This window comes from Eptesicus fuscus, chromosome 3, assembly GCF_027574615.1.
Source record: "Eptesicus fuscus isolate TK198812 chromosome 3, DD_ASM_mEF_20220401, whole genome shotgun sequence".
Classification (NCBI taxonomy): Eukaryota; Metazoa; Chordata; class Mammalia; order Chiroptera; family Vespertilionidae; genus Eptesicus; species Eptesicus fuscus.
In genome coordinates this window covers 48512107-48534996 of record NC_072475.1, presented here as the reverse complement: position 1 = coordinate 48534996, position 22890 = coordinate 48512107, and the positions used below count along the sequence as shown (strand labels likewise).

At 43.7% G+C, this 22890-nt stretch overlaps 1 protein-coding gene across 1 annotated transcript in view; it reads right to left on the bottom strand.

Annotated features, from left to right (window-relative positions):
* IL1RAP (interleukin 1 receptor accessory protein) overlaps positions 1 to 20270 on the bottom strand; it is a 169138-nt gene extending 148868 nt beyond the window's left edge. Inside the window, exon 1 of the mRNA XM_054713830.1 lies at positions 20210 to 20270. The gene's annotated coding sequence lies outside the window, so the exon portion shown is untranslated. The remainder of the gene's footprint in view (positions 1 to 20209) is intronic.
* Positions 20271 to 22890: the final 2620 nt, after the last annotated feature.

Sequence of the window (22890 nt, the reverse complement as noted above, 5' to 3'; positions counted from 1 at the left end):
CTTCGATTCTCCCAAGCTTTTCCCTGTATACAAATTCAAGGAAGCAGGAAACGCGTAAGTCTGACAGGGAGAAACAAGCCTAGTTCTCACGTGAGAGAACCAGCAGGAGAGGCAACATACTACAGTAAACTGTGCTTGCACTTGTACTCGTAAGGCCAGTGGCAGACAGGTTGGGCTGGCTCTAACCTAGGAACATCCCTCCTCTCTGGCTTCTTTGCCAAGTCGGCTTTAGCCTTTTAACCCTAACAATCTACCAGTCCCAGAGAACTGGAGACTCCGCTCAATGGCAGCTGGAAAAGCTTGAGTTCTCTTGCTCCTCCTGAGCCATGTCTCTACATCAATAACTGCAACCATCCCAGATGTCCCAACACACAGCCCCTCAAGTTGTCACCCCAGTCTGACAGGTCATAAGGATCCCTCTAGGGCAGTGGTTCTCAACCTTTTTTTGCCATGCGCCACCTAAGTATCTCTAAAATACTGATACTCACCCACTCCCCGGCGCTGTGACATACAATTCCTATTATTTAAAAAGTGAACTCCTATTCATGTGGAAGAAGGCCATTAACTTGGTCTAAACAAACTTCCAAAGAACATAGCATCCATGAAAGAGAAAAATAAAAGAACGAAAGGACAGTTGAAGTACTGGTGAAGAAATCACTAAGAAATTGTTAATAATTGAAATAAAAATGCCTTTAAAACAGGAGAAAGTAGCTGAAAAGGGAGAAAAATAAGTAATAAGAGACCAGAAACTCCAATGATTAGTGTGCAAGCTCACCTAAGCTGGTTTCTGGGAACTATCAGACAGATCAGTGTAGTAACTAAACATCTGTTACAAGATGCCCATGTATGTGTCATAATAATAATATGAAGTAATATGAAAAAAATAGCAAATAAAGTTTCAAAACATATAATAAAGAACTGAAATGCATAAATATGTCACAATATATATATTTATATATTGTATATGAGGCCCCTAGAACCATAAGAAATGCAAAAAAATTCACTGTCAATAACTCACTCTCAAATTGCCCCCCTTAAAAATCAAATTGCCCTCCTGTGGGGCATGTGCCCCACATTGGGAACCACTGCTCTCGGGGGATAGAGCACTGCAGGGGTGCTCTGAATGGAGGATAAGGTATTTGAATTCACTTGTTGGCTGCTGAACTCAGAGATGATATAGCACCTAGTGTAAGTGTGTGTTTTAAATAAGTCAAGACCAGTGAATGAGTTCTGCTGTGTTTTGACAGGTGAAGAGCCAGAGATGTGTTTTTTAAACATCTAGGAGTATTTGCTTGAAAGTGCTGACAGAGAAGACTTATGGAATGACCGAGTTCAAAGATGTGTGGCTCTCCTGGGGATGTTAAGATACCTGCTCAGGTATGCTATTGTGAAGGCTTTCCTCTTTACCCTGTCTTTGGTGTTCTGTCTTTTAATGAAAGGCAGTAAAAAATCCTGCAAGGAGGTGAGAAATCAGATAACTATATAACACCTGGGTTATGAGGAGTCTGTTTTCTGGGTGGAAAGAGATCTTAAAGGTAATGAAGCCCAAAAATCTATGCTCAGACTGAGAATAGGACACAACATAACCAGTTATGTGTCCCAAGAATATTATCAGTCAATGAAGCATAGAGTGAAATGGAGGGATAAACAATAGGAAGGTGTCCATTGAATCTATGGAACTGCAGAGAGTTCTCTGGAATCATCAAGGGCCAAGTGCTTCAGTTTTCTCACTTACACAAATTCAAACCAAACTCACCTTTGCAGAGTCATTCTCAAATCAAATGAGATAATGGACATGTAAGTAGTATGCAAATTGGACAGACATAAGGGACTACTATTACCATTCAGTAATGCCAAAAGCCATTATTTTACTAAGTGAAATAAGTCATATTTATTTGTAAAACATCTTCCTCTCAAAATGATACTGACATGGTTGCATAAGCCAATTTCATTACAGTTGATGTTCCAATTACATATATACCTTCTCTTGCTCTTCCTATGTGAAGGCAGAATCATTAGGGAATTTTAAAGAATAGTTATCTAGATGTCCCATAATCCTCTATAATAATAAAAGCATAATCTGCTAATTAGACTGAACATCTAAACGACCTTCCAGACGTCATTCCGAATGAAGCCATGGCAGTGGGGGCTGAGGCAGAGGTGGTTAGGGGCAATCAGGCAGGCAGGCAGGTGAGCAGTTAGGGACGATCAGGCAGGCAGGCAGAGTGGTTAGGGATGATCAGGCAGGCAGGCAGACTGGTTAGGGGCAATCAGGCAGGCAGGTGAGCAGTTAGGGCTGATCAGGCAGGCAGGCAGAGTGGTTAGGGGCAATCAGGCAGGCAGGCAGAGGCAGTTAGGGGTGATCAGGCAGGCATACAGAGTGGTTAGGGGTGATCAGGCAGGCATGCAGAGTGGTTAGAGGTGATCAGGCAGGCAGGCAGGCAGGTGAGCGGTTAGGAGCCAGTGGTCCCAGATTGTGAGAGGGATGTCCAACTGCCAGTTTAGGCCCAATCCTGGGATCAGGACTAACCCGGCAGTCAACATCCCCCAAGGGGTCCCAGATTGCGAGAGGTTGCAGGCCGGGCTGAGGGACCCCCCTGCCCCGTGCACGAATTTCATGTACTGGGCCTCTAGTCTATAGTAATAAAAGGGTAATATGTTAATTATACCAAAAGTCTTCCAGATGTCATTCCAGGCGTCCTGATGAAGCTGGGGCCAGAGGGAAGCCAGCCTGGGTACCAGGTGCCTGTAGGAGGCCCGAGGGAAGCCAGCCAAGATCTGGGTGCCTGTGGGTGGCTGAAGGGAAGTCAGTCCAGGTCCAGGGTGCCTGCCGGCATCCAGAAGAGGAAAGCAGCCTGGGTCCTGGGTGCCTGCTGGTGGCCAGAGGAGTGAAGCCTGGGTCTCAAGTGCCAGAGGAAAGCCAGTGCTGGCAGCCAGGGGAAGGAAGGCCTACTCTTGCATGAATTTTCATGCATTGGGCCTCTAGTCCTATATAATAAAAGGGTAATATTCAAATAGACCGAACAGCAGAACAACCAATCAAAGCATAATATGCTAATGATATGCTAAAGCTGCTCAACTGCTCACTATGACGTGCACTGACAACCAGTGGGCAGATGCTCCAACTGGTAGGTTAGCTTGCTGCTGGGGTCTGGCCAATCGGGACTGAGCGAGATGCATTGGACATGCCCTGGAGCCCTTCCGCAGTCTCTCCCCTGCCCAATCATGTACCGGAGGGGTCTCTCAGCCTGGCCTGGGCCCTCTCACAATCTGAGACCCCTCGGCAGATGTTAGAAAGCTGGTTTCAGCCTGATCCCACAGGCCACTCCCCTCGGGAGGGTGCCAGATGCAGGGCTCATGGCTGGTGAGTGCTGCTGCAGCAGTGTGAGCCTCTCCCAATCAATTGGAACTGATTGGGCATGAGCCCGCAGCAGGCACTGTAGGGCCAGGATGATTGGGAGTAGCAGGCAGGAGCTGCAGGCAGCGTTGGACTGTAGGTTTCAGCCCGATCCCTGCAAGTCATCCAGAGGGACCCCACCCGTGCACACATTCGTGCACTGGGCTTCTAGTCCTATCTAATAAAAGAGTAATATGCAAATTAACCATCACTCCACAACAAAAATGGTGGCGCCCATAGACACAAGATGGCAGCACCCAGTCCTCTCAGGCCTGCCGGAGTCCCCCAGTCCCAGGGAGGGCTGCTGCTGAGAGCAGGCAGCGTATGGCCCGGGCTGTTGGCCTGAGAGGTGGCCGTGCTCCCCAGCACAATCCGCTCCCAGCCCTGGCCTGGGCTGTTGGCCTGAGAGGTGGCCGTGCTCCCCAGCACAATCCGCTCCCAGCCCTGGCCCGGGCTATTGGCCTGGGAGGCGGCACGCACCCCCAGTGCGATCTGCTCCCAGTCGCTGCCTGGGCTGTGGGTCTGGGAGGCGCCCACACTGCCTATCCCTCCCGCTCCCCCCAGCAATCAGCTCCCATCCACAGCCGGGGCGTGTAGGCCTTGGAGGCAGCCATGTCCCCCAGAGCTATCCCATCCCAGCAGCAGCCTGGGGTGTCAGCCTCCAAAGGACCTGCACCCCCATGGAGTGATCCCCCCACACACACACCTATAGCCTCAGAACTTCCCTTGCCCCCAGCCGAATGATTGGAGATGAGGGGTGATATCTGGGTGATGCTGCCCAGCAAACCTCTCCCATTGGGTAGAAACTTCTGACAAGGTTAGGGAGGTAAATGGGTTTTGTTTAAAATATTTAGAAACTGCAAAGGAAATGTCTGAGGTAGAGTTTCACATCGGAAGTAACTTACAACTAATTTCTGAAGGCAAACGGGGACATTGCAGTTACATTACTGGAGAGTACCCCAAGGTCCGGAGGTTGGCTCTGCAAGGGTGGTGGTGGGTGCTCCCCACCCTGGTTCCTCAGCACCTTGGGCAGGTCTTGAGCCCATCCAGGAAGGTCTTTTCCGCTACAGTTTTCACCAAGGCAGGGAGGATTTGTAGACATGAATAAGAAGTGCCCACGCACAAGTCCTGAAGATGCTGGGGCAGCAGAAATGACAAACAAACCGGGAAAAGAACAAAACCAGAAACACCACCGATCCCAACATAGATCATCTTTTTCTTCAGATGACGGTGTGTTTCCCTCTTCTTCGTCTTCTAGAAGCAAGAAAGATTCAAGTACTGATGATTCTACCAACGTTAAAGTTAAGAGAAAGAGAGAACAGAAAAGGAATAAAAGGAGAAAAGAAAGAAAGGACAAAAGATGAAACATCAAGAAAAAGAAAGAGAAGGAAAAAAGGAAGAAACAACCACATGATATCACCGTTCCAAGGTCTCATGAAATTCCTGTTTAAGGAGTTTATTTTATGACACTTTTAGTTTGGGTTTACATTTTTACTGGTTTGTCAAGACCACGGCAGGTACACTGTCCAACATGTTAAAGAAAAAACCCTATCTAATAAAGAGGGACTATGCAGGGGAGGGCATTTGGGCATGACCGGGCTGTCAGGGGAGGGCAGCTGGGGACAATCAGGCCGGTAGGGGAACAGTTAGGCATCAATCAGGCTGGCAGGGGAGTGGTTAGGGGGTGATCAGGCTGGCAGTCAGAAGCGGTTAGGGGCAATTAGGCAGGCATGTGAGCAGTTGGGAGCCAGCAGTCCTGGATTGTGAAAGAGATGTCTGACTGCCTGATTTGGGATCGGGCCTAAACAGGCAGTCAGACATCCCCCGAGGTGTCCCAGATTGGAGAGGGTGTAGGTGGGCTGAGGGACACACACCCCAGTGCATGAATTTTGTGCACCGGGCCTCTAGTATATAATAAAAGCCTAATATGCAAATAGACCGAAGGGCAGAATGACTGGTGGAATGACTGGTCGCTATGACCAGCACTGACCACCAGGGGCATATGCTCAACACAGGAGCTGCCCCCAGCCTTCAGGCCCCAGGCCAGCCAAAGTGGATGACAGTGGGGGTCCCCCGATTGTCCTGCCAGTCGCTCCACAGAAGGAGGCAACTGGTGGAGGCAGTGGGGGGGCTTGGTCAGCCGGCGAGTGGGCAGCAGTGGGGGGCGGGTCTGGCCAGCAATTGGGCCAGTGCTGCCACCCAATTGCCCCGCTGGTCACCTCCATGGCAGGTCACCCACAGAGGGAAGTGACCAGCAGTGGTGGCGAGGCAATTGGAGGATGTGGCCACCCCCTGATTGCCCCGCAGGTTGCCTCCAAGGCAGGTGCCAGCAGGGGCTCCTGATCACCCGCTGGTCACCCAACAGGTAGACCCTGATCGCCCTCCAGGCCTAGGGACCCTACCCATGCATGAATTTCATGCACCAGGCCTCTAGTGACACTATAGTTGAAAATATTAGCCATAGATCAAATTACCTTGGCTTGCAATGCACACCAAAGACTCTACCTCTTATGATGACTCTGAGCCACTTCCTTTGGTGGGAGCAGAAGAGAGCTCTGGGATACAAATTTTATTACCTGTATTATTATAACAGAATCATCATTAATTGCCCCACCTATCCCCTTTCTGAGTTCCAATGCTGTGACTTCCAATGCCAGAGCTGTCTAAAACATGGATCTGATAATGCCTCTCTTGCTTCAAAATATTCTGTGCTTCTTCTTGCCTTACAGGATTAAGTGCGGATTCCTCAACAGGGCATTTGAGATCCTCAACAATACAACTTCAGCTCACTTTTTGAAAGTCTGACCTTCAGTGACCCCAATGACCATATACCATCTCACAATTCAACTGGCTTTACCCAAGCAAGGCCCAGGCTTCCCTCCTTCAATTTATGTTTTCACCCTGTTCCCTATAGTTGGAGTATCATGTGTGTTTTTTAATTGTGTCCACTTAAACTGGAATTATGTTTTCCAGAATTCCCTTTCTGGTACAGTTCCTAGTTAGGACTGCCCACAGGGAAATCTGCATGAGAGATAGATGAGATAAGAGAAGCGGTAACCAATGCTTTAGGAAGGTCCTTCTAGTTGCTCACACACATTATTGCTGACCCGGAGGCTCACCTCCTAGATGGGGGCAGCAGTCCTTCAGCTCCCTTCAACTTCCCCAAGTCCAAGGCCAGGCAGGTGTGAAGCTCCATGGCTACATGCACCAGCTTTCGGCCAGGTACCACAAATCAGGGGTTAGCTACAGTGAGAGACAGTTCAGGGTTTCGGTCTGTCCTCTTGGGTTCCAGATTACTCTCTTCTACTTCACACCCAGCTTTTCTTGCTTACTGTCTGCCTACCACAGACCGAGCAACAGTCTCCCGCAGACTTCTTTACCAGCTCCCTCTCATGGTCCTTGGTTAGTAACTTTTATCTGATTTCCCAACTGTCCCTTTTGGGGCCTTTAATTGCCCCAAAGCTTCTCCCACATTTAAAGATCTAATTCCTATGATAAATTCCATATTCCATAACATTAATCCATATTATTTTTGCTCCCCTGGTCTGACCCTAACTCATACTCCACTCCTCCCCACTAATTGATGTCTAAAACCTGTCATCACTTCAAGACTCATTTCAAATACCTCTTCCTTATGAGCCCCTTCCTGAGTGATACAGTATGCTTTCCTCTGAAACATCAGAATGTTTTACCATATATCTTTTTTTAAAAAATATATATTTTATTGATTTTTTACAGAGAGGAAGAGAGAGGGATAGAGAGTTAGAAACATCGATGAGAGAGAAACATCGATCAGCTGCCTCCTGCACACCCCCTACTGGGGATGTGCCCGCAACCAAGGTACATGCCCTTGACCGGAATCGAACCTGGGACCCTTCAGTCCGCAGGCCGACGCTCTAGCCACTGAGCCAAACCGGTTTTGGCTTACCATATATCTTTTACTGGCCATATACTCTCACCCTCTTCCAAATGTGACACAAGTTGTACTATAAACTCCTGTGCATATCTTATTTTCATAAGGATTTATAAATTCTGATTCTGCAGGGGCTGTGTTTATGTGGCTGTATGTTAATCTCCAAAACTTGCCAGCTCTTGCCTACAGAAGGTTTTCAGAAAATGCTTATTGTCCAAAAGAGTAAGTGAATTGTCCATGCCACTACTCCCTTTTGAATAACATGGATAACTGAAACCCAGTGCCACTGTATACGTACGTGTGGTATAGCCTCACTTATAGCAGACTATTTCTATAGTCACTTTACCTTTCCAATCCCTTCGCTTAGAAAAGAGCCAATCTAGTCCAAATTCAACACTGTTTATTCTTGTCATACAGATAGTTCTAACCAAACTTGTTAGCCGGCTCCCTAGTCAATAGTAAAGCAGAAACAGCTAATTGAATAGGGAATGGAGAGAAAATTGCTAGAGCAAGACATGCTGAAAGCAAGAAGAAATAGTAGACAATGAAAGAAAGAAACGACAGGAAATTTATGAAAATCAGATTACACAAACTTAAAAGTATACCAGTCAGGGACCATTTAGTATAGGGTGCCCCAAAATATGTATACCCATACTTTGAATAATTATTAAAATACATTTCATTTTCAGAATTGAGCTACCAGTTATTAAAGTATGTTTTCATTTTTGAGGGACACCCTGTATGTGTAAAGGATCTCATCTCAGTAAATTCTAAAAGAATTACAATTTATTCCAATAAGCTGTCCTGAATCACCAAGATTAATACCACATATTTTAGAATAACTTCCTTCTTAAATTATTTTTAAAACAAAAATTTTAAAAGAAAGTTACATATTGAAATTTTACCATTTAAAAAAATCTCACAGCAGCTCCAATTCTCAGAAAAAAAGAGATTTTAAAAATATTTGTCATGCATGTATTCAACAAATGTGTGTGTGTGTGTGTGTGTGTGTGTGCACTGCATACATCTTTCTTCAAAGGAAATAAATCATCAAATTTGGGAGATGTGGGAGGATCAAAGTTAAACCTTTTAAATATCCCATAAAGGAAAAATAAATAAATAAAAGAAGGGCATTGCAAATCGACACAATATTAGTTTCTTATGAAGAAGCAAACACATGCAGTCAACAAATTGGACTCAGTTCATTGTTACTAGCTTCTAGGGTAAAATAAACACTAGAATGACGCTTCTTGCCTGCTCCACACAACCTCTATCTTATTTCTCTGCCTAACATCCCATCACTGCAGGGAAGTTCCCTGGAGCCTCCAAAGGTGTCGCAACCCCGCACCACTTGCTTTGGAAGAAAAATGCGGCAAAACACTGCTAAGAAATAGTTGATTTTTCTCATCAGAGTCCCCCAATACACACTTATAGGCAACTATGGAACTCTTCAATTTTTAGTTTACAACTAAAATTTAAAATTCACATAAGGTTGCAATAAGGATTGAATGAGATCATGAACATAAAGCACTCGACACAGGCCCTGGCACACATGAAGACTGGATCATTATTAGTGATTATGATTAGCAAGCGGTCCTAAACGTCCGGCAAGCTCTGTAAATTAGCCGTATTAAGTATTATCCAGGGGAAATGTGAGTCTGCTGAGATTTTCCCTTGTCACTCAGAATGTTCTCTGGCCGTCGCTGGACTGCAAAATGACTTTCCAGCAAGCCAGGCAGACTGGGAGAAAGACTGGAAGAAGGAAGGGCAGCGTTGGCAGTCTGCCTGCAGGAATGTCTGAGGAGAGTCGGGGCTGTCCTCCAGCACCTTTGCTCCCAGGTGGGTTCCACAGGACCGGCCCTTCAACCTACAGGAGTGCCCTGCTGAAGGCAAGGTGCCAAAATGGATCCTGGAACAATATTAACATCACAACTGAAAAACTGCCTGAGTATGTAAGTGTAAGCATATTTGGGGAAGTTATTCTATTTCAAAAAATAATTTTAAAAAACAACTCAATGGACTGCACACTAATTACGTTGCAGGCACTGTGTTAAGCACTATAGGTATATATATATATTTAATCCTAACATCAGTTTTAGCCTTGTGCCAAGAATACAGATAAGGAAACAGGTTTAGAGATGTTGAGTAATTTTACCATATCACAGAGGTAATAGTAGTAATAGCATTACCCTGCCCAGGTTGCCTCAATTTAAAACCCACATTTTTATCACTATATGCTCATGAAATTATATAATTTGAAATAGGTCATACATTCATTCACTGATTCAATGCATTTATTAAACTATTCTTCTATATGAGGCATCATAAAATGAGATAAATAGACATGAATAAAATATTCATTTAAATTGCCAAAGTTCAAATACTGACTCTACCAATGACTAACTAACTCTATGACCTTGGACCTCAGTTTTCTCTTTAGAAAAATGTTGATTATAAATGTTGAGCCCCTCTGCCTAATAAAGTTATTCCGAGGTTTCAATATGCTAATATTTGTAAAGCACTTGAAGGTTGCCTGGCCAACATTATCAAGCTACTTTTAGCTCATATTAAGAGGTATATATGAGACTACTATTATATGCTAATGTCAGTAAAGACTTCATGGAGGAGTTCTACTTTTTAAAAAATATGTTTTTATTGATTTGAGAAAGAGAGGAAGGGAGAGATTGAAACATTGATGAGAGAGGAACATCGATCAGTAACCTCCTGCACGCCCCTACTTGGGATGAAGTCCACAACCTGGGAATGTGCCCTGATGGGCAATCAAACCTATGACCTCTTGGTGTTTGGGTGGATGCTCAACCACTGAGCAACACTGGCTGGGCAAGGAGTTCTACTTCTTGAAGAGTTAGGAGCCAATTAGACTGGTAAAGCCAGAAAGGAGAAATTGATCTTCTGTAAAATTACATTTGCATTTTACATGCTCACTCTTTAGTACAGCAGATTTCAAAAACTGGTACCTGCAAATCTTACAAGGAAATAGCTCTAGGTCCAATATTTTGGGGCACTGATTATATAAAACTCCTACACAAGAACTGTAGAATTTCTAGCTGAACTGAAATGAGCAACAGTGAGTGTATACATTTCTATCCATTACTTAGTACATTTGGAAATAAGAATGATATCATTTTTTAAAAGGCAAAATAATCTGTTTTTACCTATTTTAGTATTTTTCAAGACAGTCTACTTGGAAAGAAAGACTATGAATGACACATCAATGAAACCAAATTGTCTTCGTGACTATTCTTAGGAGCCCATATGAGATCAGAGTAGTTTATCACCTCATCTTATAAATAAATTCTTCTATTTTTCTTCACTCTCTGTTTAAGGCTCCAAATATGTCAAACCTACTCACCATCCTGCTTTAGTCCTTTCAGAGACTTCCTGCTGCTTTTTGCATAAAATCCCAACTCCTTACCCTGGCCTGCAAGGCCAGTCTGCTCTAGCCCCTGCTTACCTCAGGACCTTATTTCCAGCCCTTCTCTCCCTCTCACCTGGCTCCAGCCACCTCAGCCCTGACTCCAGACCTATTCTGGTTCCTTCTCAGGCTTTTTCCTTAGTTCAAATGTCACCTACCCAGAGGTGCCACCCCTGACTCCCCTATTTAAAAATGTGCTTCCTCCCTCCAATGCTGTTGTTCTCATTACTGTTTTAGTCTCAGTGCCTTATTTCTTATCCTGAAATCACTTGTAATCCTTTTGTTTACTTACTTGTTGTCTGTTACTCATATTTTTCTTGTGTTCTCTCTCCCAAACTATCCTTACAGCAATGCTAATAGCAAGGGATCACTTCAACACACACACACACATTTTTAGTTCAATATTCTAAATATATATTCAAAATTATAAATACAAATGCACATATATGTATGTGTATAAGTATATGTGTGTACAAAACATATTTTTATTTCATATATATATATAATTTGTTTTCTTGTCCAGTTCTATCTACTTCATTCTACTCCTTGTGAACATATAATACTAACATCTATAAATTTATTTATTCATCATTTACTCATGATTTTAGGCAACTGCTATTCATTAGGCTCTATTCTAGGCACTTGGGATACAGTAGTGAGCAAAACAAAGGTCCCTGCCCAAGTGGGTTTTACATTCTAGCAGGATGGAGTCAGCAATAAACAATTGACAGGCTGAACAAATTGATTAATTAGTATGTGGAAGCTAATAAGGTGGCAACTGCTATGGCAAAAGAAAAAGTAGAGCAGGGGAAGGAGGTCAGGAATGGCAGGGGTGGAGATGGGAAGCAGGATGCGGGACCATTTTGTACAAAGCAATCAAAGCAGCCTGCACTGAACACACTGAGCGAAGGCTTCCAGGAGATGTAGGAGTTAGCCAGGCCCTTACCAGGCTGATTGAGACAGAGAGGAAACAATGTACCAGAGGAGGCCTTGACAGGCATTTTAATGACTGGTTTGTGCATGGAGTGGAATAACATGTGGCTACTTATGTCAATCGCTGCCTGGGCATTTCATATGTATTAACTAACTTAGTTCTCACAACAACCCAGTAAGTCATCTCATTTTATACAGAGAAGTTAAATAACTGCCCCAGGATTACACAGATAGAGCCAGCATTTGAACCTATGTAAAAACACTCTAGACCCTTACAATATATACTACCTCTCAGTTTAGAAAATTCTAATCCGGAGATTCTATACTTCAGTGCAGAGATCCCAGATACCTGCTTCATTAACTAACTCTCCAGATGATTCGGATGCAGTTGGTCCATGCACCAGAATGTTATCATTGGTCTAATTCCTCCCCCTCTGTAAAGCTTTCCTGATGTTTTAATATTAATATCACATTGACTCCCTATCCCTAACCACCCACAGTGTTTGCCAAACTGGGTCAGATTTATTTAGACCAGCTAAGGCATCTACTTGATATATTCCCCCTCTCCATCTGATTTGCATCAAATGGGTGTCTTTGGGGTAAAAAGAAGTGCTGAATGAAGAAGTGTGTGCCTTTTAGGTAGCAGGTATTAAGTGCTACAGACTTAATACATTTTATCTTACTTTAACCTTTCAAATGGATAGATGGATAATCAATAGATATAGACAGATATAGATATACTATGTCTATCTATCTAGGACATAGCGAGTGCATGCTTATTACCATTTCACAGATGAGGAAACTAAGTCTGGACCAGCTAAGCAAGCTGTATCTAGGATTCAAACCTAACTCTGACTTCAAAGCCAGCCACCTTTTCGCTACCCACTCTATCCATTCAGTCCCTAACCCTCATCATTATCTCTCTCTGAAACTGAAAAGCTGGAGTCTAATTTTCCAGAAAAGTGCTATTTAGTGTGTATTACCACTCTCAAATATCCATCATTTCTGTAAGTTAAAAGGACTCCTATATTTATTTCAACAAGAGCTAAGCTTCTTCCATGGGCACTAAATTAGCTCAAAAACAAAACAAAACAGAAAAGACGCACTCATAATGCTAAAATCGAAATGAAAGCCAAATATTCTATCCCTTTATTTCTTTGTAGAAGATTATGGTGATACAGAGCTTGCTTTATATAAAAGGCTCTCTTTTTACTTCCCAAACAGTAAATGTCAGTGTGCCTCATCCGGCCATCTATTTTCTTTCCACACCCCCAGACTTGGAGCCTAAGGGGCACACAGTTGGCAGGTCATGGGAATGTGGCCGAATCACATCCTCAAGGACATAAAAGGTGTCTGTGGACCTGACTCCTAGTGCAGTGCTCAGTTGTGATTCTCCCTGAGGCCAAGGAGGTTGCCGGCTATCTGGGACTCACGTCCCCATGCCATACCATGCAGATGCCGCTACGGAAGAGTATAGCTCTCCTCTTAGCTCTTCGTGGCATCTCCTAAATCATTACTCTGCAGGCACAGATCCCTAGAACACTGTACCTTAGAGAGCACCTTGTCCGAATTCCTCATTTTAGAGTTAAGAAAAAGGACTCAGAGAATGAAAGGAACTAACCAGGCCAGTACCAGGGCAGATGGACTGAATGGTTTAAAGGGGACAAGAAAACATAACGTTGCCCTGGCCAGTTTGGCTCAGTGGATAGAGTGTTGGCCTGTGGACTGAAAGGTCCCAGGTTCGATTCCGGTCAAGGGCATGTACCTTGGTTGCAGGTACATCCCCAGTAGGAGATGTGCAGGAGGCAGTTGATCGATGTTTCTCTCCCATCGATGTTTCTAACTCTCTATCCCTCTCCCTTCCTCTCTGTAAAAAAGCAATAAAATATATTTAAAAAAAAAAAAAAAACAAAAAACATAACCTTGAAGTTAGAAAGCTAGGGTCCAAGTCCCAGCTCCACATTTACTGGCTGCATGGCCACAGAAAATATTTACCTCTCAGACTCAGGATGTAAAATGCTGTTGGCAACATTTGCCTTGATTACCTCAGAGTCATTGCAAATGTGTGTGTGTGTGTATAATAAAAAGAATTTTGAGGGCCTACACTTTTATATGAATAAAAATTAAAAAGTTATTATTTGAATCTAGGTCTTCCACTTTCCAATCCAGTATCGATTTGGGCATGTAGCTGAATATCACTGCAGCTGTTGATCATAATGAAGGTTAAAATCCCCTGCACCAGGCTCTTAACAAGGTTGTGGCATATGATCGACACCTACCAAAAGCATGATAAAATGGTTTCATTATCCCCTTTTCACAGATAGTGAAAATAAAGCAGAGCTAGACCAAGTAATTTGTCCAAAATCAAATCAGGGAGGTGTGGTCTGATACCAAAGCTCAGGATGTTACACAGCCATAATTTTAAGTTACCTAGGCATGTAACCATAAGTGGCTTATGAAACTGGGTTATCTAGGAAAAGAACATGTTCAGGTATTGAAATTTATGAAATAACTGACCTTCTTGTCTGTTGCCTTTAGCATTGATTGAGAAAGAAGGAAGCCAGTGTAATCGTAAGGACTTATCTGCCAGACAGGTAGAAACCACAGGCATCTCCTGGATATAAACTAGACATAAAAGGTCATTGTCCTTATGTCCAGTTATATCCAATAATAGCTGGACTGGTGTGAATTATCCACTGCTTTTGAGATCGAAGCTCATTGCAGCTTCCTACTTCCCTGAAAACTTCCTACTTTCTCTCAGGTAATTTATTTATGACATTTGATACTGGCCTTGCTGTCAATACCTGCAAGCATGCACTTCAGTGTCATCCTTCACCGAGTTTGCTGCAAAACTCCCTTTATAATTAGGATAGAAATGTCTTTTTTCATCACTAAGCCAGCGAAGTCCAACCTTGTTAGAGTCTGTGACTCCTTAGCATTTTTATGATTTTGTGACCACAAAATTAAAGGAAGTTGAAGTTACATTATTAGTCTGTAGAGACAGCCTTTGAGATAATGATATGAGAAAACTTGAAATCAAGGCTGGGCCAACCTGGCATAGTAGGAATCCATCACCCATTTCAGCTGGCACCTGTTCTGTATAGGCACTGTCCTAGACATGGGGCAGGATACCTTGTGCCCTCAGCAGTTTAGGTGATAATCAGGGACTTGGAGAACACAAAGGGACATATGACTGGCCCACATAAAATCATAATAGAGATAGAAGATGTTATTAGGTCCCATGGACTGGAAAGAACCAAGAAAGAATTTGGGCAGCATGTTTGGGAATGAAACAGGAGCAGAGGAGAAGAGCAGCTGAAAGATGTGATATGAGGATCCAGGGGGAGACATTTATGAATCTAGCTGGAGAAGTCCTCAGATTGAATGGTGTAAATGTCTAGCAATGTCGTCTAGTACCATGGTCGGCAAACTGCGGCTCACAAGCCACATGTGGCTCTTTGGCCCCTTGAGTGTGGCTCTTCCACAAAATACCACGGCCTGGGCGAGTCTATTTTGAAGAAGTGGCACTAGAAGAAGATTAAGTTTAAAAAATTTGGCTCTCAAAAGAAATTTCAATCGTTGTACTGTTGATATTTGGCTCTGTTGACTAATGAGTTTGCCGACCACTGGTCTAGTAGACCAAAAGGCTTTGTGCTCAGGCAGACACTGGTCCTAATTCTTACTAATTGGATAACGTTGGGGAGATCTGCAAACCTGTCTGAGCTTCAGTTCTTTCATCTGTAAAAAGCAAGCCACATACCTGTGTGAGAGTCATTTTTATGTTTAAATGAAATGACAGAAGTGCATGCACCAGTGAATGTTATTTGCCTTGCCCTCCTCTTTTTTACTGGAAAATAGATCTCTTGAGGTAAAACAATAAGGACATTCTCCTTTTATTCTTCTTTCCCCTTTTAGCCTTGACTTTTACAAAGAGAAACAGTGATAGAATTTGAATTGGAAGGAATCTTAAAGAAAAATAGCTTATCGGACCAGAAGACCCCTAGAGATCATCTAACCCAGCTCCCTCACATTTTAGGCCCAAAGGTAAAGAGACTTACTTCTCAGTCTCAGATAAGGCAATAGGAGGATCAGAATGTCAGGATGGGGATGTGGGGATGGGGCGGGGAGTAGAGGGGGTGGTAGGTGGTAGTCGGTCCTCATCCAAGTCCTCAATTCTAGGTCAAAGGCTATAAAATACAATTTTAGGTCTTTCCCAGCTCTAAACTGAAATGCATGGATGAGTGTCAGCATTGGTACTGGCCCTCAGCTGTCTTGGAAAACACATAGGATTATTGCAAAGAATGAATGAGATGATATACATACAACACTTGGTACAAACCATGCTGGAGTTCAGTAAAGGGTAGCTATTAAACATTGATTGACACAATTTAACAGACTAATACATTAAAGGAGTTAGTGGCAGAAGAAAGAAGTTGTGTTTACTAAATGGTTCCTTTGAATAAGGTGCTGACATGGGAACTGAAGCTTCTAAGTAGGCATCCGTGTTCCTGTTTCCTAGCTAGGAAGCTGAGGTTCCTCTCAATACAATAACTTGCCTCGGGTACCTGCCAGACTCCAGGACTCCACCCTGCTATAGCTGCTCGAGCTGGTCAGAATAGCCAGGCCAGAAGATGGTCTCCTAACAACCCCATCAGTGTAAACCATGCATTTGCATTTTCAAAAGAGAAGAAAGGGAAAAAAAAAAAAGAACTTAGCAACAGTAGCTAACCTGAATTAATCCCCCAAAATATCAGATACCAAATGTTCTGTAGCCTTCCTGTTCTTTGGGGTTTTTATTTCTCCCACAGAACAACTTCCAAAATGGGCAAAGAGCACAGTAGGTGGCTCTCTTTAATATTTCACGGACAAGGCGACAGTGACTCACCAGATCCTACATCTGTGTCACCAGCAAAAGCCTCAGAAAGTTGAGCAACAAATGAAACTGTGTGTTATGTTGAAGACAAACTGTGTTGTTTTTTTGTTTTTGTTTTTGTTTTTTTTTTGTTTGTTTTATTTCTGCGTCCTCGGCTGGCTTCCTTCAGCCACATTCTGCTTTTCTAACTGTGCCAGGTAAGATGATGCTAACTGCCTACCTTTAAGCAAAAGCAAACATGCTCCCAAATGCCGAAAACGAGGAGCAAAGCATTTCTCACAGAAATGCATTTGCAAGCTTGTCTGCTTGCTGCAAAGCAGAGAAACCCGATGGCCTGTAGGGAGTCTCAATGGATAAATGGCCCCATTGCCTGGACGGGAAACAGATCTGTTCATTTTCCTACATAAGCCTGCAGCCATCCGTTTCCACGGAGAGGACTGAAACTCCAGACCAGTGATCAGCGCCACCAGCAAGCAGTGGTGTTTTCTGCAAAAGCTGCCTCTACTTGCTGCTCTCTATATTCTAACTTTACCCACAGAATTGGAGAAAGGAGTGAAAAAAGCTAAGAGTGCTACCGTCACTCGTGACATCTGTTCCTCAATCCTCTTACCACCCTTCGAATTCGCACAATGAAGACATAGGGGTGAAACAACTCAAAACAGGAAGAAAAGCGTGACATAATTCTGAACTTTATGTCTTCATAGTACCGTACCTCCTAGGAATTGAAGGTGCATTACATCAAACACAGGAGAGTAGGAAGCTGCCTTAGGGATCATGGCTTTGAAACTTCCTCTCTTGAGAGCTGGCCCTGCTAAACTCAACAGAGCATGTTTAAGGATTGTTCCCTTAGCAAGGAAATATCCTCTTTGAGACAGAAAGGATACCATGCAATCTCCAGCCAAATGAGGTCCACCTAACAACTGAAGTAAATTGCTAAATATCTCACTGAAGAGGCGACAGGGTGTGACAAGAAAAGCCCTTAACTAGAAATCAAAATGTGTAAACCATATTCTCCGAGCTAAAGCTTAATAACCATGTGACCCTTGGCAACCTCTCATTTCTCTGAATCTCATTTCAGTTTCCTTCTCAACAAATTGAGACCAGCAAAGAAGGGACATCATTTAATGAGCACCTACTCATCACATGTACTTTACATCATTCCACTTAATTTAATCCTTACACAAATCCTTTTGGGGGTCAGCTTATTTCCTCCTGCCATTTTGGGACTGGATAAAGCAGACACTCTAAATGGTGGAATAAATTGCTCAGTATTACCTACCTGCATAGAAATTAGAACTGAAGTTTGATATGACCACAAAACCTAAGCTCCTTCCACTATTAATATTCCTGCCATGTCCTTCCTTCTCTCAGGGCCATTGCAAGTAACAAGGAAGATAATATATAGGGAGCACACTGTGAAAATGTTAGATATATGTATGATTTAGGTAACAAATAATATGGATAAGAAAGAAAGGTATAACTGGGTATCTTTCTTTTTAAAGAACCGGAACCAAAAGGAATTAGCTTTCAGTCTGCTTCCCATCCCCTTGTTCTGACCTTACTTTGAATATTTTCCTTCCCCCCACAAGTCCCTGGTCTCGCAGGCACGCGTTCAGATGTATCCTGGCCAGCTCATCACAATGCGTGCACACGGAACAGGCTGCCGGAAGCAAGCGATCCCACCTCTGCCAATGCTTGGTGCAGGAGGTACCTATAAAGGGGCACTGCCAAGCTCTTGCCTTCCCTCTGTATGGATCGCACCCCCTCCCATGCACTCATCAATGCCACATGCAAATGCAAGGGACTGTGAAGCAGCCAACTATAAAAGCTGGATGCTCAATTCAGGCACTTATGGCATAGCTGAGAGAGAAGTCAATCACTGTATGAAGTCAGTCAGTATAAAAGCAATTGTCACCAGCAGGTAAGGATATAGGTGGAACACTGTTTCATTTTAAAATATAATAATAAAAGTAAATTTAAAAAAGAAGACTAGTGAAGGCATGTTTAGGTGTATTTAAATAAGGTGAGTTTGTGTCCAGAAGGGACTGAATTTAGCAGCATCACTAAATAATCCAAAAGACATACATGATAATTTTGTTGTTTTCCTATACAAAAAATATAAAGTTGCTTGTTTGACTTAACAGGAATAAAAGGCTTACATGAGTCTGTCGCATGAATGGAACTTTCAACTTCTCTTGTCTTTCTACCTCTCACCAAATTCAAGACTCTTTTTGCCAATAAAGAATCCCCCAGATCAGAGCTTCACCAACCCGAGGGTCGGCCTCAAAACTAGTAGAGACTGGCATCACTGAAAACATTTATATTCCAAGTCAAGCATTCATGATCAAAGTAACATGCAGAGAGCATTCGGAGAGCACTCACTGTTCAAACTCCAAAGAAGAAAAAAAAAAAAAAAAAACACAACATTCCAGGTTTTTTTAAAAAGTCACTCTAAGGTAGTATGAAATCACCTTTCTGAAAACCCACTGTCTCCAGTGTTACTATAGAACAATATTTACAACAGCTGCCATCAATCTCAACCTGACCAGGTGCCCCGGCCAGGCACTGAGCTAAACATGTTATTTGAATGATCCCATGCCATCCTCCTAACTACCCTAAGGGCTCATCGTGACAATTATAATCTCCTTCTTGCGGCTGGGGGGAAAACAACAACAACGACAACAAAAAAAACAAACAAACAAAACTTCAGTATCTGAAAGATTGGATAACTTGCCCAAGTTCACACAGCTAATGCGAGGCAGAGCTGGAATCAAAACGAGGCAACCGTCCTCCTCCAGGGCGACTACCCCGAGGATCTGCGGAGCACAGCGGCAAATGCTTTGAGAGGCGCTGTGACGCTGTGGTTCACAATTTCACAACCAAGGTTGGGGACTGGCTCTTACACGGCAGAAGTTTGCTTTTATGTTTGCGATGTTTCTCTTGAGCTCAGCTTCCTGGCTCCCTCCCAGTACTCAGAAGTGAGAGGGGCTATGGCTCCATAAAGCCAGGGGGATAGGATGATGTTCTTCAGCGAGGGGCATCCGATCCCCCACAGGACCCCAAGCTCAGCTTCCTCCCAGGGCTGGAAAGAAAAAATGAGGACCATAGGAAGTTACCGGCGCCCAGGCGTCCTCACCTCCTCACCGACTCCGCCAGGAGCCTGACAGACACCCTCGGAAGGGGCATCTTTGTGAGAAAGCAGGTCAGGGGAGGAGGGAGAGAAGCTGCAAGGAGCCTTTAAACTGGCTGTCACAGCTCCAGGCTGGGAGCGACGTTCGAGAGGCTAGGACGCACAGCTGTCTTCTATCCTACCCGCTCACAGCAGCAGCGCTCCGGAGAAACAGGACAAACCGAGGCGGGGTGTACCGGGGAAGATGCCTTAAAGGGCTGGAAGTGGGGTGCGGAACCCCACAACTGCGTGACTTAAATCCCTACAAAGCACAGATGGGGCTCTGGACAGTTGGGTTGGAGTCCTGACCACAGCACTAACTAGCTGTAAGATCTATCCCAGCTGCTGCCTTGCTCTGTGCCTCAGTTTGCCCTCTGGGGGGAAAAAAAAAAAGAGGGTTGAACGAGACGGTTTCTAAGAATCCTTCTACCCGGAGATGATGTGGCTCGGTGATTCTTGCGAGCCCTCATTGACAGCGCGACACTCACCTTTCTCGGCAGACACAGTGGGCGCAGCGAAAGCCCCGAGGATGGATGCAGAGTCGCCCAGCGCCGCTTCTTTCCGTGCGTCTGGCCAAAGCCCTAGGGACCCTGATCCGGACAGTCGTCCCCCAAGGAGCCTCTTACTTTCCGCCGCACTTTCTTTTTTCCCCCTTTGGGGCTCCTCCCTCGCCGCGGCACGATTGGCCGCTGCCAGTGGCTCTGGCTCCACCCGCCGCCTGCGTTCGCCAGCCACCCGCGCTCTGGGCTTCCCGGAGCTGCTGCGGCCGCGGGGCGTCAGCGAGGGCGGCCCCGCCGGCGGCGAGGAGGAGCCGCGCGGGGCGGGTCTGCGGGCGGAAGCGAGGCTGAGCTCGGCCTCGTTCCCTCTGGCGCCCTGCCACCGCCTGGGCTGGCTTGAGCGTGCAAGGAAAGGAGAAGGTTGGTCCTGCAGCTTGGTACTGTGCCAGGCGCTCTGGGAAGATATGCCCCCCACTCTGCACTTAGATGCACACACGCGCTCACTGCGAGATTGTGGTCTCACAGGTAAGATAGATGCCACCTGGCCTTTTCTTCCCGGCTCTGTGCATTTAGTTATGCTGCACCAAGGCTGTGGATCAATATAGGCAACAGAATTTGAGCGCCTACCATGGGGCAAGCACAGAGCTCCATGGGAAGTAACAGAGTCAACCTCGGTGGTCCTGAGCACTTACTCTGCTACAAGTGACAGTCGTGGGAACAAACAACTGGTCAGGACATCAGGACTGAATCTGTATTTTCCACTGATTTTTTACCCAATGCCTGGCGCAAAGAGGGCACTCGGTATATATATATATAAATTCCTTCCACAACAATTATTTTGTTCATATACTGAATGAATGAATGAATGAATGAACAAAATAATTGTGGAAGGAATTAATCTCAAAAGAATTATTTCTCTTTTATTCATTCTCATTTGTCCAGGTTTCTACAAGATCCCTCAGGTGCCCTCTCCCACTCTAGATAGTAGTCTGTATGATCATCCTGAGAAGCTTTATAATGGCTTTCATTAAGTCAACTCCTTTATTCAAGAACGTGTAGTTGTTTCCTGATAGTAGTCCTGACTGGCAAGGCCCACATGTCCTCATTTCTGAAATCCCTAACACAGGCAATCTACCAAGATGTCTCTTCACACATGCCTTGCCCACCACCACCTCCTCGATTTTTCTTTTGCTCTTAGAGTTACCTAATTGAACCTTATTAATTTATGCATCAAAAAATAGATCCAGAGAAAGTAATTACGGAAAAGGAGAGAAAAAAAAAAAACATGAAAGGGGGAAAAAGAAGCATCTGGGAACTAGCAGGTGGCAGTCTCTATGTACCTGCTGATAATGGATAGCAATGCAAAAGTCAGGCACTGACCCTGGCATCAAGGAGCTTAACTACCCAGGGCAAATATCAGTATAATCAAAGCTGTGGAAATATGTGTGTTATTTCATTTATTTATATCACTTATGAAAATCAATCCCAATAAATTATTTGTCTCTGGATACCTGTACATAATACTTGTCACAACATTGTTACTGAACCCAAAACAAAATATCCAAAAGAATTTTAAAAATTACCTTTGTAAAGCAAAAATAAAACCGTTCTTTGATTTAGTATTCATTCATTAAATGTATTCATGGCATTGATTTTTTTTCTTGTATTTTGCCCAAGGCCACAAGTCTACAAGTGGAAAATGCAAAATGAGAACTGAGGCTATAGGTCCTTTTATTTTTCACCACTTCACTATATAGTGTCATGTGCTTCATTCTGAGAGGGAAGGGGGTGGGAAGGAAAGGGGGTCTTAATATATGGTGATAGGAGAATATTTGACTTTGGGTGGTGGGCACACAGTGCAATATACAGATCTTGTAACATAGGAACCTACACCAGAAACCTATATTTTCATGTTGACCAATGTCACCCCAATCAATTTAATTAATAATTTTTTTTTTTTTTTTTTTTAGCCCTGACTGGTTTGGCTCAGTGGATAGAGCACCAGCCTGCGGACTGAAGGGTCCCAGGTTCGATTCCGGTCAAGGGCATGTACGTTGGTTGCGGGCACATCCCCTGTAGGGGGTGTGCAGGAGGCAGCTGATTGATGTTCCTCTCTCATCAGTGTTTCTAACTCTCTATCCCTCTCTCTTCCTCTCTCTGTAAAAAATCAATAAAACATATTTAAAATAATAATAATAATAATAATTTTTTTTTAAAAAGGCACTCTGTCCCAGGTACATGCTGGTGATTCAGAACTGAAATAGGTGTGGTCCTGGACTCCCAAGGGCTACTCATAGCTTAATAAGGATGAAAAGCATAGAGACAAATAATCATAGTATTATAAATTATAATTTGGAGACAACATAAACATTTGGGAATAAAAATAATTAAATAACCAATGCTGTGTACTCACACAATAAAGTATTTGCTGTCATAATCAACACATTATAAAAGCATATCTACAAAGGAAAATGCTTATAATATAATTAATAAGACTATATAAAATTATGGAAACATATGGACAGTAATTGAACTTAATGTATTAGAATTATGGGAATATAGACATACTTTTTTTCTTTTTAAAATTTGCTTAATGTCAAAATGTTAAAGTAACAAATAAGAAAAAATATTTTAAAACTCACCTAACAGTGTTGGATATGTAGAAGATGTCC